Source organism: Mauremys mutica, chromosome 11 (assembly GCF_020497125.1).
Source record: "Mauremys mutica isolate MM-2020 ecotype Southern chromosome 11, ASM2049712v1, whole genome shotgun sequence".
Classification (NCBI taxonomy): domain Eukaryota; kingdom Metazoa; phylum Chordata; order Testudines; family Geoemydidae; genus Mauremys; species Mauremys mutica.
Genome location: NC_059082.1, coordinates 51,157,262 through 51,169,484, shown reverse-complemented (window position 1 = coordinate 51,169,484; position 12,223 = coordinate 51,157,262). Strand labels below are relative to the sequence as shown.

General features: G+C 48.8%; 1 protein-coding gene across 1 annotated transcript in view; it reads left to right on the top strand.

Annotated features, from left to right (window-relative positions):
* Positions 1–12,223, top strand: part of CAPN15 (calpain 15) — a 100,224-nt gene that overhangs the window by 26,457 nt on the left and 61,544 nt on the right. The gene's annotated exons all lie outside the window — the stretch shown is intronic.

Genomic DNA, 12,223 nt, shown 5'->3' with positions numbered 1-12,223 from the left:
TAGTAATTACTGCGCTTTAAAACCCTCAAAGAAAACACATAGGTGCTTAACTATTCATTTCTACTAGCTAACCTTCCCCCCCGCCAATCTGTTCTTCCTTGTGTTGCCCCTGTGTCAAGGGGCAAATTAGATCAATACAAGCAGTGCCTTCTTCCCTAGGAGGAGAAATCTGCTGTCCCCCAGCTCCAGCTGTCCAGGAATTTCCTAACTAGGGAGTGGGAGCCTGTGTTTGTTTTTTCTCCCCTTTACCTGTGTGAAGTTTTCTGTGCTTGCCATATCACTTGCTAAATATATTTAACACACATTATTTACCCATCTGTGTGCCCTTTCCACCTTTGGAGTTTTACAAATCACTGAATGCAAGACCCTTAATAATAATACTCAACACTTATATTGCACTTTTTCACAGTGCTGCAAAGAATTAACTAATCCCGGCTAAATACCCATGTGAAGTAGCATGTAATTATTAGAACTTGCATTCTTTTTTTTTTTAAAACACCACTTATTTTTCTGAAGGGCAAACGGTGGGTTGGATTATTAAGCCATTCCCTGACCAACACTGTTCTAGGCATGGGAGCAGGCATGAGTTCTGCATAAAGTTGAAATGAGGAGGCATCCAACGCTGACACTGCTGACACTGTTCTTGCTTGTTTGCAAACTGGATCTTAATAATGGGGGGCTCCTGTTGGTTAAAGGGAGGGCCATTCTTAGTGCTGAGGGGTCCAGCCCAAGTTGAGGGATTTAATGCTTTGCCCAAAGCAATCCGATTTCACAGTGCTGACAGAAAAGTAGCCCAAATAGAGTTGGAGACAGCTACAGCTTAGCTAGGTTATCCTGCCCCTATTTATAGATTCCTTCCTTCACCCAACTCCACCCACCACAGAGGTTTACTGAGTAGTATTAAACCAGGATTCCATCATCTCTGTTTCCCAAAATACATTTGCATTCAGGGTGGCTGATCAGACTTCCTGTAACAGACCTAGAGAGACAGGGGAGGAGGAATGGGACAGGGCAGCAGAAATATGCTGGATGCCAGCTGCTTGCATCATTGCTAACTTGTCTTCCACCTAGCAGAGTCTGAGGAGTTAAAACTTGCATGTCCCTGAAGCTTTTTCTTCTAGAAGGGGTAAGAGGAGTGGCTTTGGCCTTTTCAACTTGGGTGAGTTGCTGAGGAAATGGTTTCAAACGAGACTGTTGAGTTACTTTATCTGGTTGTGCAATTCTTTGCTCGGAAAGATTTTTAACATTAGATTTCCTTCCCATCCTTTGCTTGTGTTTTAATTTGGTGAATCATTAGTATCTGCATTTTTCTGATCTCGATTTCCCTCTTGCCTGTTAAAATTTGAATCTTGGAGGGGAAAAAAGTTTCAGCCTACCAGCCCTATAGGTCATATGCCAAACGCTTCTCAGTCCCTTCAGCTGTTTAGCCAAACTGGCTGCTGGAACATATTAGGAGAGTGGCACTGGTGAAGTTATCAAAGGCTTAGGCAGAAGAAGGTTAAGGCTTTTTATAGATGCAAAACAGACCATGTCTCAAATCTGACCTACCTTTACAATTATAATAAACTTAGGAGAAATGTCCTCTGGATGTTAAGTATCTTTCTTTTTTTTTTTTTAAATTCCACCTTTTTCCCCCCTCTAGCAGGGAAAATATAACTTCTTACAACTTAAGTACTCAGATGGCAGGAAAAAACAAGGGACCATTTTTGCCAGTCCCCCAATAATCAATGAGTTCCTTGTGTTGGCTCTGTGATGGTGGCATCGTACCAGATGCACAGAATCTGTGTTGGCTGATTAGGGAGACAAAATCAAGGAAGGGCAAAGAAATAATTATTCTTGGACTTTTTTTTTAACTGATCATTACAGACCATAGAGAATAAAGAAGAAACCATTTAAAAGGTAGTTAATAATGTCCATTTAATAACTAATATATTGAGTTTTGGTGCTAAGCTCCTAGCAAAACTGCACCTGTTGCAAGAGCTCCAGTGTTCTGGGGTCTGCTATCCACCGAGACCTTTCTTGATCCCCTGAAACAATCCCGGGAATGAAAAACTGTGTTTTACAGTCTTTGTTTCAGGCTTTTATTGTACTAAGCAGCTTCTTCATGAAGGTCTTCCTACAATTCATTCGTCTCTGCAAATCCTGGTGGGTAATTGAATAAGCTCTGCTGTGAAATTTTTTCCCCTCGTTTCTTCTTCTTCTTTTTTTTTTTACTCTGATAAATGTTCCCTTGATCCTTTGCTTTCTTACACAAATCCAGACTGTAAGATCTTTATTTTTCCTTAAGAAAAGGTGTGTGTGTAAGTAATATAGTATTTGAAGACCAAAGGAAAGTAAATATTCCTGTACTTCTGGTTTGTGGAAGTTTGATGCAGTAAATTGTGAAAATTGGAAGAACAAGAAAGAATAAGGGATTCCCTTTTTGTTGTTGTTGAATGTTTGTTAGAAATCTAGTCTGCCTGAAAGGGTGTAAACGTTTCACATTTCATTCCATATGCAAAATGGTTGTGGAAAATTTACCAGCCAAGACACAAAATCTGCCTGTCATCCCTTTTACTAGGATGATGCTGAAAAAAAGGAATGAAACGTTATTCCTTTTAAAAAACAAACAAAAAAAACCCTCCTTGACCTAGACCAGGAGTTCTCAAACTGCGGGGGTCAGGACCCTCAGGGGGTCACGAGGCTATTACATGGGGGGCGGGGTTCGCAAGCTGTCAGCCTCCACCCCAAACCCCGCTTTGCCTCCAGCATTTATAATGGTGTTAAATTAAAAACACATTTTAATATATTTATAAGGGAGAGTTGCACTCAGAGGCTTGCTATGTGAAAGGGGTCACCAGTAAAAAAGTTTAAGAACCACTGCCCTAGACAAACAGACAAGTCCTACTTTTCAGAGTTGACTTAATTGGCTCGTCAGATTTTTAGAGTTTGGGGCCTTCAGAAAACCCGTTCTGTGCTAGTCATTCCCAAGTGCTGGTGTTTCAGGCATTGTGATTGAGACTCTACAGTTTATCCTTAGACTCCTTTATCTTAATGACAATCCTCTGTGCTTGGCTCTGCTGGGTCATCTTCCACCAACTGCGCTTCCTGGTGGGTTGGGAACAGTTGACTAGGCGGCTACAGGCATTGCCAATAACACCCAAGGTCTTAGGTTGGTAAACTGGTACAGCTGCCCCCCGAAGTTAGGGAGCTAGGGGTCTATGGTGTTTAACCAGAGGAAGCCTCTGTGAAACCACCCTGTGTCTCCCACCTCCAGACTGGGATGGACTGGCCTGTTAAAACAAAACCTCCCCATCCCCTGGTAAACTCTGGAACTGTCTTGTTCAGAGAGTTCATTAGCAGGTTTTGGGAACCCCAGTGGTGGTGATCTATATCATACCTTGTTTCTTTCTCTTCTTTTCCTTTCCCTTTTTTTTTTCCTTCTTTTGATCAGAACCGACCTCCCTTTCTACAGTGTTGGGATCTTTACGCCAGTCCATGCCGCAGCACCTCAGCCCTTTCCACTGGCTCGGACCTAACCTAGGATAAATCTTGGCGTAATCTGGGTAGGGGGGAACCATGGGGAGCTCTGCTTCATCGCTGGCCGCAGAGACGGAGTCGGACCATGGCTTCACTAGCCCACCCTACCCGGGGCACCCGGTTGTGAGCTGGTATAGGAGTAGCCACAGTGGCCCTGTTTGGGAAAGTGCCCTTATAACACGGCAGCATCAGCACTTACAGCACCGGGCACGAAGGTAAGAAAGAGGGAAAGAAGCCTGATCGCATACCTCTCAGCTGTGCCCTGAACCCAGGACAGTACACTTTGGGGCTAAATTACCTTCTGCCCTGCTTGGCCATGGTCAGCTTTACTGAGGCCAGATCTTGGTCCAGTTGAAATCTGGGGTCAAATTCCTATTGACATCAGTAGGACCAGGCTGTGTCCTTTTCTAGAGCAGCTGATGTCTCAAAGAAAACCTCCTGCGTGTCTATCCCAAATTTCCCTGCTCCGTTTAATAGCAGAGCTGCCTTCATGAGAATGGACTCTTGATTCCTTTAAGCATTGGCCCTGGTCCTGCTGCTTATAGCCCCTCTTCTTTCTTGTGACCTCCCAACTGGTTGCTATAGAAGTGATGACAGTATCACAAATGGAGGGTTATGACTCCAGGTTGGTGGGGATAAACAGCAAGAGTCTATGAACTCCTAAGAGCGAGATATGGTGTTTTCATGCTAATGCCCTTGGCAAGAAATAACAAGAGGAAAATAAAAATCACACGCCAAAAACCAAACAGGCCTCAGAGACAATTACCTCCAAGGGGAACACCAATCCCCCCTTCTCCGGTGAGATCTGCAGATCAAACTGCAGCTGAAGCACTATACGTCCCACTATCTTTTTCTCCCTGCTCGCTGCTCGCAATTAAGATTTTTCCTCCTATTAGGCGGCTGGTGTCCTATATTTAGTCTCTTGCAGGTTGAGAGGTATGTTGAAAGCATCTAACAGTGTGCTGCCCGGGGGGGCTTGGCTATAAAGGCTGCTCTGTTTTGCGCTAATAATATTTGAGCCTCTGGTTAATGCTTGCTTTTTATAGCTTCTCAGCTTGTAGGGTGACTGTACCTGCCTGAGTCTGTATAGAGACTGTAGGAGTAGCAGCTTGCTGCCAAGCGTCTCTGAGCTGTTATGGCTTCACTCTGAAAGTGTTTGCTGTTATGGCTTCACTCTGAAAGTGTTTGCTGTGATGACAGTGTTTGTGTATGTCGTGTACCAGTCTTTTGCCCACTGCTGTAAATCCCAGTGAGGTTTTTTTGCCCTGCTTCATGGCATCTGGGTCTTGCTGGCACAGACACGGGGAGACCCTGGGGCAAACAATTTCATGCTGTGCTCCTTCGCAGTTCTGCCTTGGGTTTCCTGTAAAGCCGGCAACTGTGTAATTTAATCAGTTGTTACATTTGCTCTCAGTCATGTGACCAGATTCCCAGCAATACTCCAGGGGGCTTTAAAAAGGCCATGTCATGTAGTTTGTGCCATTCTAGCTGTGCCACCAGCCTCTGGGACTGGCCCCTTGTTAACGAGTGTAGATCTCAAGTGTGTACCTTCTATGTCTGTGCAACAGTTGTTCTCCTCCCAGTTTAAATGCTTGCTTCTCATCTAGGGTGGCCAGACAGCAAATGTGAAAAAACGGGACGGGGTGGGGGTGGGGGGTAATAGGAGCCTATATAAGAAAAAGACCCAAAAATCAGGACTGTCCCTATAAAATTGGGACATCTGGTCACCCTATTCTCATCTGTACTGCACATCAAGGTTCTGAAACTGAATTTCCAAACCTCCCACCGGGGAGAGAAACAATGGCACAAACAACTGTTCCTCCTCTGGCTGAAATGTCTGAGCAGCATACGCTGGAGAGGCAGGAGCCAGGGTCTGCAGGGCTGAGCCAGGGAGCTGCTCGTGGGCCTGCGTGATACCAAAAGGCAATGTGTGCTACTCTTGTAGAAGATCTGACTGATCTAATTCAGTGCAGCATTTGGTTCGGATTTTGGAGGACTTGAGAACCTGTGTGGTGAGATGGTGCATTGTGGGATACTGGAGCATGGATGTAAGTTTCCTAACTGGTCAGCCTCCATGGTGGAAAAGGTGTGATGGATGTGGTGCTCAAGAGGAGGAACAACTGGTTTCCGAGCAGATAAAGCCGGTGTCTTGTTAGGGGAGCTATATGAGAGCTGTGTGTTTCCCGCTAAAGCGGGAGTACAGAAATACACCCCCCCCCCCACCCCCCCACCCCCCCCCCGCCCCGCAAAGTAGACTGTGGCTCTAGTAGGCAGGACGATTTCCAGTTGTGATTCACCAAAGAGTTCTTATGTGGGAAGAATTTGCTTTTAGGCAGCAGTTCCAGAGCCCAATGAAATTAGACAGTCTTTCACTCCATACATCAAAGTACCCACAGTTCCCAGCTCGAGGCCTGTGGAACAACAATATTAAGCAAAGACAACTAATCTGTATCCAGAGCAGGGTGGATGAGTACGCGCTTCTGGAAAAGAAAAAAACATAAAACAAATCCGAGCAGACGGCGTCGGCTCTTGCCTTTGAATGTCCTGTCCCCTGGAGCCCAGCAGAGCAGGAAGGAAGTACAGTACTGCACAGTCAGTCTGAGACTGGAGTGAAGTTCTAGGATTGACTTGACTTTGCCTGCTGATTTCCTGCCTGGGTACAGCCAGCTTCTGAGCTAATAATGCATTGGTCTGTGTAGTCCAGTGCAGAGCAAAGGACTCTAGCCAGCTTGCGTATTCTGAATGAACACTAATCTGTTTACTCAAAGAAAATGGCTTGGTAGGTGGTGGTTGTGAGTAGAGTGTGGGGGGGAGGGAGGAAAAGGTGCCTTCCCTCTTTAGGGGTTTATAGCCTGGAATGAGGCAGGCAATGTGTTTGAAGATACTGCAGACTGGGTAGGCCTCATGTTTGGCATTTGGTAGCTCTTATGTTCAGGACGGAAGGACCTGGGGGAAAGAAAGGGGTGCCCAGTGGTTAGGGCACTGGCTTAGAATGTGGGAGAAGGCTCTGCTCTGCGTAAATTTCCTGTGTGACGGACAAATCAGTTAGCCTCTCTGGGCCTCAGTTCCCCATCATGGAGAGGGGATAACAGCACTGCCCTGCCTCCCTGGGAATTGTGAGGCTGTGTATTGCTAAAGGTTACGGTGACCAGATGTCCCTATTTTTATAGGACAGTCCTGATTTTTCAGTCTTTTTCTTATATAGGCTTCTATTACTCCCCCCCCCCCTTTCCTGATTTTTCATGTTTGCTGTCTGGTCACCCTACTAAAGCTAGTGAGGTGCTGTGGTGCTGGGAGCTACCTAAGTGCCTTCTATAGAGTGGGAACTCCTGGGTTTTGAGGTTATTGTTCTGTTGTTGAAATCTCTGATTAGCCTGGAGTCGCCTTTGCTTGTGATTTCATCACATCTTTGCAGCTAAATGGAGTCAGGCTGAGTCAGTCCTTGGATGAGAGCTTTCTATGGACCATTTAGGTCAGAGGTGAGCAAATTACGGTCCGCGGGCCACATCTGGAGGCTAGCCCCCAGCCCCTCCCCTGCTGTCCCCCCCCCCTTTCCCCGCAGCCTCAGCTCACCATGCTGCTAACGCTCTGGATGGCGGGGCTGCAAGCTCCTGCATGGCAGTGTGGCTGCTAGTCCTGCCGCTCTGAGCGGCATGGTAAGGGGGCAGGGGACAGGGAGCGAGGGGTTGGCTAAGGGGCAGGGGATTCTGGGGAGCAGTCAGGGGATGGGGAGCAGGGGGTGGTTGGATGGGGTGGAAGTTCAGGGAGGGGGCCGTCAGGGGACGGGGAACGGCAGGGTTGGATAGGCGTGGGAGTCCCGGGGGACCTGTCGGGGCGGGGTTGTGGATAGGGGTCAGGGCAGTCCGGGGACAGGAAGCAGGGGAGGTTGGATGGGCATAGGGCCTGCGGGGATGGTTAGGGACGGAAGGTCCCAGGAGGGGGCAGTCAGAGGACAAGGGGGGGAGGGGGACTTGGATGGGTCGGGGGTTCTGTGGGGAGCAGTAAGGGGATGGGAAGTGGGAGGGGGCGGAGGCCTGGCTGTTTGGGGAGTCACAGCCTTCCCTACCTGGCCCTCCATACAGTTTTGGAATCCCGATGTGGCCCTCAAGCCAAAAAGTTTGCCCACCCCAGATTTAGGTGCTGGTGTTAGTGTCTCGTTAGAGTACACTGTTCCATCAGTATTGAACTAGGGTTGGCGTTAGAGGGCTCTGGGCTGTCTTTGCAGTGAGACTTGAAAGAGGTTGTGGTTACTTGTCATGAATTCTCATGGCATTTTTCACAAGCAAAGAGCGGTAAAAAAAATTCTTGCCCAGTTCAATCTTGAGTAATTGCATTCTGCCTCTCTGAATTCCCCCCTGTAATTGCAGACTGATATGGTACCTTCTGTACTCATCTGTTGTGTTGCCATGCGCTGTTAAATAGCTGCTGCGTTATACCCCAGAGATGACTGCATTTTAATGGTTTACCAGTGGCTCCTGTGTGTAGACACCTCGTGAAGCAGTTTGGATGGAATTTGCTGTGAAAATGCATTTAATTTAACACTGAAATTTTTTTTGTCACCTGTGTTGCCAATCTTCCTCTTTTGAGGAAGGTTGTAGTGAGACAACTCCCAGCTGAATCTGGGTTTTTCTGGTTTCCTTGACTGCAGACAGTTTTGTTCCAGCCCATAGCCCCATGGTCTCTGTGAAAAGCTGGAGCTGAATTCTGCAGCACAGTCTCTCGACTTTTCCAGCACTGTCGAAATTCTCAAAATTCTGCTGCAGCATCAAATACATTTAAAAAAGGCTTTTATTAAATTAAATATGGCTGGGCCCCAATCACTGTAGGGAGTGGAGCATGACTTCTGCTGAATTTTTGGCTCAAAAGACATTAGTCGTCAGAGCACCCTTGCAAGGGAGGTGGTATTCTTCCCATTTTACAGATGGGGAAACTGAGGCACGGGAGTGGGGGTGGTGGGAGAAAGTGATTTGTTCACAGACTGGTTCTGCCAAAGCCAGGATTAAAATACAGGAGCACTCCTGCACTTTGTCCACTAGACAACACCACCCCTCCTTATGGCCAGTGATCATGCTGTCTGCTCGGCAAGGAGCTGGCTTAGCTGTTGGTAGCTGGCTGAGAGCCAGCGACCTCTGCTCCTGCCAGCAGCGGCCTGGGCAATGCTGCCACCTAGAGCCACAAGCTGCTTCGGGGTTCTGTCCAGTCCTGCAGAGATCAGCATGGCCATCACCAAATCTAGAGCAGCCACAGCGGCCTGCCTAGCATTGGACAATTGGCTCTCCTGGGTGGGATTCTGCAGGCTCCGTGCTTTGGCCGTGGCTGCCCAGCGTGCCTACAAGGCCATTGGGAGTATTAACAAGTGGGGAAGGATGGCTGTAAACTCTCCTGATTTCTTAATTTGCACATGGTGCCATTAGCTGATCATTGATCTCAGTTGTGTTCTGCATATTAACCGGGGGAAGGCAGCCAAATCTCTGGTCCCCTCCCATCCTCTGGTGTCCCAGCACATCTCCATGCACAGGGTTACCGGGTGGTTTTATTTAGGGAGATTAGCAGAACTGATATTTGTCATTATCGAAGCAGGCGGGCTGCTCCTGCACATGTGTCATCCAAGGTAGAGGCTTGGGGGCTTGAACTTTACAGATGTAAATGGCTTTACCCCGAAAGGGCGCTGGGAGGATTGGCTGGTCACACTATTCACACTTTATATTTGAGGGGAAGTGACTTGCTCAAAGTCACGGTAAGGAGTTAGTGGCAGAGTCTGCGTCAGTCTTATGAGTTTCCTGGCTTCCAGCCTGTTTGCTCAGACCTTGGGCCATGTCTCTGTGTAGGTAAAAATGATACGATCGCTAGTTTGGGACAGTTTCTCCAGGTCTTGTGTAAATAAGTTTATATGGGAAATTTGGCTCTAACCGGTGTTTTTGTAGGGGAATTTTTGTATGGAGTTCTGAGGATCCCTCAGTCTCTCTAGCAGCCCAGTTAATTCTGGCCCAACTCAAACAGAGCTGACTACCTCATTCCCAGAGGCCACAACTGCCTGCTGGGTGGCTCATGTTTTTGAGAGCTCCCTCACCTCAATTATACACCGAGCAGGGTTAGATCTACCAGAAACTTTTTATTATTTCCCCTCTGCTCTTTACCCTCTAAACTCCCCTCTTCTCATCTCGTTCTCTGAGCCATTTAATTTGAACGGCACAAACCAGGGACCGTGCTCTGAGATGGGAGGTTCAGTTAGGGATGTCAGGGGTGTATTCCCAGAGTGTCTGGATATGAGTGGAGCAACTTCTGTGCAGCGCCAGCCAGCCAAAACTGGCTTCTGCGCATGGGGATTCTGGAATTGGCAAACTGCTTCCAGGTCTCTCAGACTGGGCTCAAAGAGGCCCCCGGCTAAGGTGCGGCTAGAGAAGACCTGGCTCTGGTTTGACTCATGATGTGTCTGAGTTGCAGCAGATTATGCTGCTTGTTTCCATGTGTGGAGCAGGGAAGAGAGACCCTGTCTCCCAAACCGTAATGGTATAGACCTGGCCTGTGTGTCTCGGGGTGCACTTCCTGCTCATGCTAGACATGGGTCCAGGGTTCCCCTGGTCTCCCCTTCTTCTCTGCTTCCCTCTGGGCTGTCATCTGACTGGGATCCCTCTGTAATGCCGATACTGGGACCCCCAGCAGCGGGTGCTATGGTAGCACTGAGGTGGGCATGTCTGGCTTAGCTCTGTGCGCTTCGCTGTTATTCCCTCTGGGAATCACCATGGTGTTGAACTTCAGCTGGGACTTGGTGGAGTAAGACTGTTGCTCGTTGCCACGGATACCGTCTGCCTGGGAATGCTGGGTTGTAACTCTCTGTGTGCCAGGTCTCTCTGAAACACATGGTGCTCGGGGTGATATCCTGGCTTCCTCGTGATCCCCCAGCTGCTCCTGAGACATCCCCAGCCTTTCAGTAGCACCTGTATGTTTAGCACACAGGCAGCTTGACCTGGGCACTGGTGTGCAAAGCCTCTCTCTCGGTTGTTTAAATTGTTGCTATTTTGAACACGTTGCTCTGGAGCTGTGGAGAGCTCAGAGGACTTACTTGTGGGGAGGGGCAGGTTGTGGAGTCCATGCATGTGCACCTTAGTGCTGGAGACTAGAGGTGGCGTGGTAGCTCTGAAGACTGATGCGCTCAGTTTGCCCACAAACAGGTAGCAGCAGTAGCACCACCAGGACAAGCTTCCCCCTTGTGCTGCTCTTGCAATTAGCCTGGGACAAAAAGGGAGTCTGGTGTTTCTGGCCCATGCAGGCCCTGGCTTCGCTATTGATGATGGGGTGAATTCTGGGAGGGCGGATGCTTGTTCACTGGGGCCTGGCCTGAGCCACATGCAGGTCACTTATCAGCCCTCCAGTGGTAATGGAGTTCGGGCCCTACCAACCTGGGCTGGATTCCAAGCCAGGACCTAGAAGTGAAAGGCTCCGTATCCTCTTTCCAGGGCAATGGAAGGGTTTTATAACTTTTCTTTCCTGTGGCCCTCCCCAGGAATCTGCATGTGGACTCAGAACTTGCATGGCAAGGGCCAGCCCAGTGCGAAATCTAATGGCTGCATTTAGAGCCGTGGATTGGATTTCGAATGCAAATACTGAGACCCTTTGCCTGGGCTGTGGCAGCACAGAGCTGTGCTATAGTGCAGCAGAGAAAGCACAGCTGGCCTGTGTTTTAAATAGCATTAATGTCAAGATGCTCACCATTGGCATAGCAAGAGACCAGTGGCCTTGCCACTTCCTCTAGGTTCTTGCTGCACCCATCGTTGTGATATCTGAGCATTCTGATACTCCCCAGGTGCATGTGCACACAGATCTGTGGCTGTCTCCCAGTCTGCAAGGGCCTTGATGGTTTTGCTTTACAGAAGCAGGTTAGCGTTTTGCTGTGAATACACTCAGGTCCACGGTCCTGTCCTCATGATCCCAGAGCTGTGGGCTGGTTGACAAGGAAGCAGTCTTGTGTGTGTGAAGGCTGCTCCGGCAGCTGGTGGGTCCCCCCATGCTACTGGAACTGCTTGCTGTAGCCCCTAGGGGAGAGGTCTGGAAATGGGTTTGGAGCATTCTGGATGCATTTCTCCTCATTGATGCCTGGACAAAAGTCCTTGGGGGGTAGGGAAGGGAGAGGGGATTGGCGGGAGGGGGCAGAGCAAGCACTGTAAAAAGAGAGCTCCATTGAGTCTCCCCTGAACAGCTCTATCAGCTTCACTGCAAACTCCTCTGCTGCCTGAAAGGAAACAGGTTTGGGGTGGAAGTGTGGGCCAGTGTTTCAGGGCAGATCATCCCGAAGGAGCTCTGGGGCTGCCGAGAGGCATCGTGCACAGCTGCCTCCCAGAAGTAACTATGGAATTAATATGCTGGCAGCAGGAAGGGGGAACCTGCTGAGCTCCCAGGCACGGCTCAGCCACTTCAAGAAAGGCAAAGGTAGGAAGATTCCCCAGGGGTCATGCTAGGGGCTGGGGAAATGAGAGAGCCAATATTGCAACTGTGGAATGCTGGGGGACTTCTGCCCCTCTGAGAAACTGGCAGTGTTAACCCCTGCACTCCCACTGCAGTGTGTCCCAGCAGCCAAGGGTAAGGGTGACCAAATCCTGGGCTTTGAGGTGACAGCTGATCACAGCAGGGGTCAGGCAGGAAGCTTCTTGGATTGTTGGGTTGTTGTTTTTGCTTTGCTTTGAAGCATCAGGTATGGGCTGCTGCA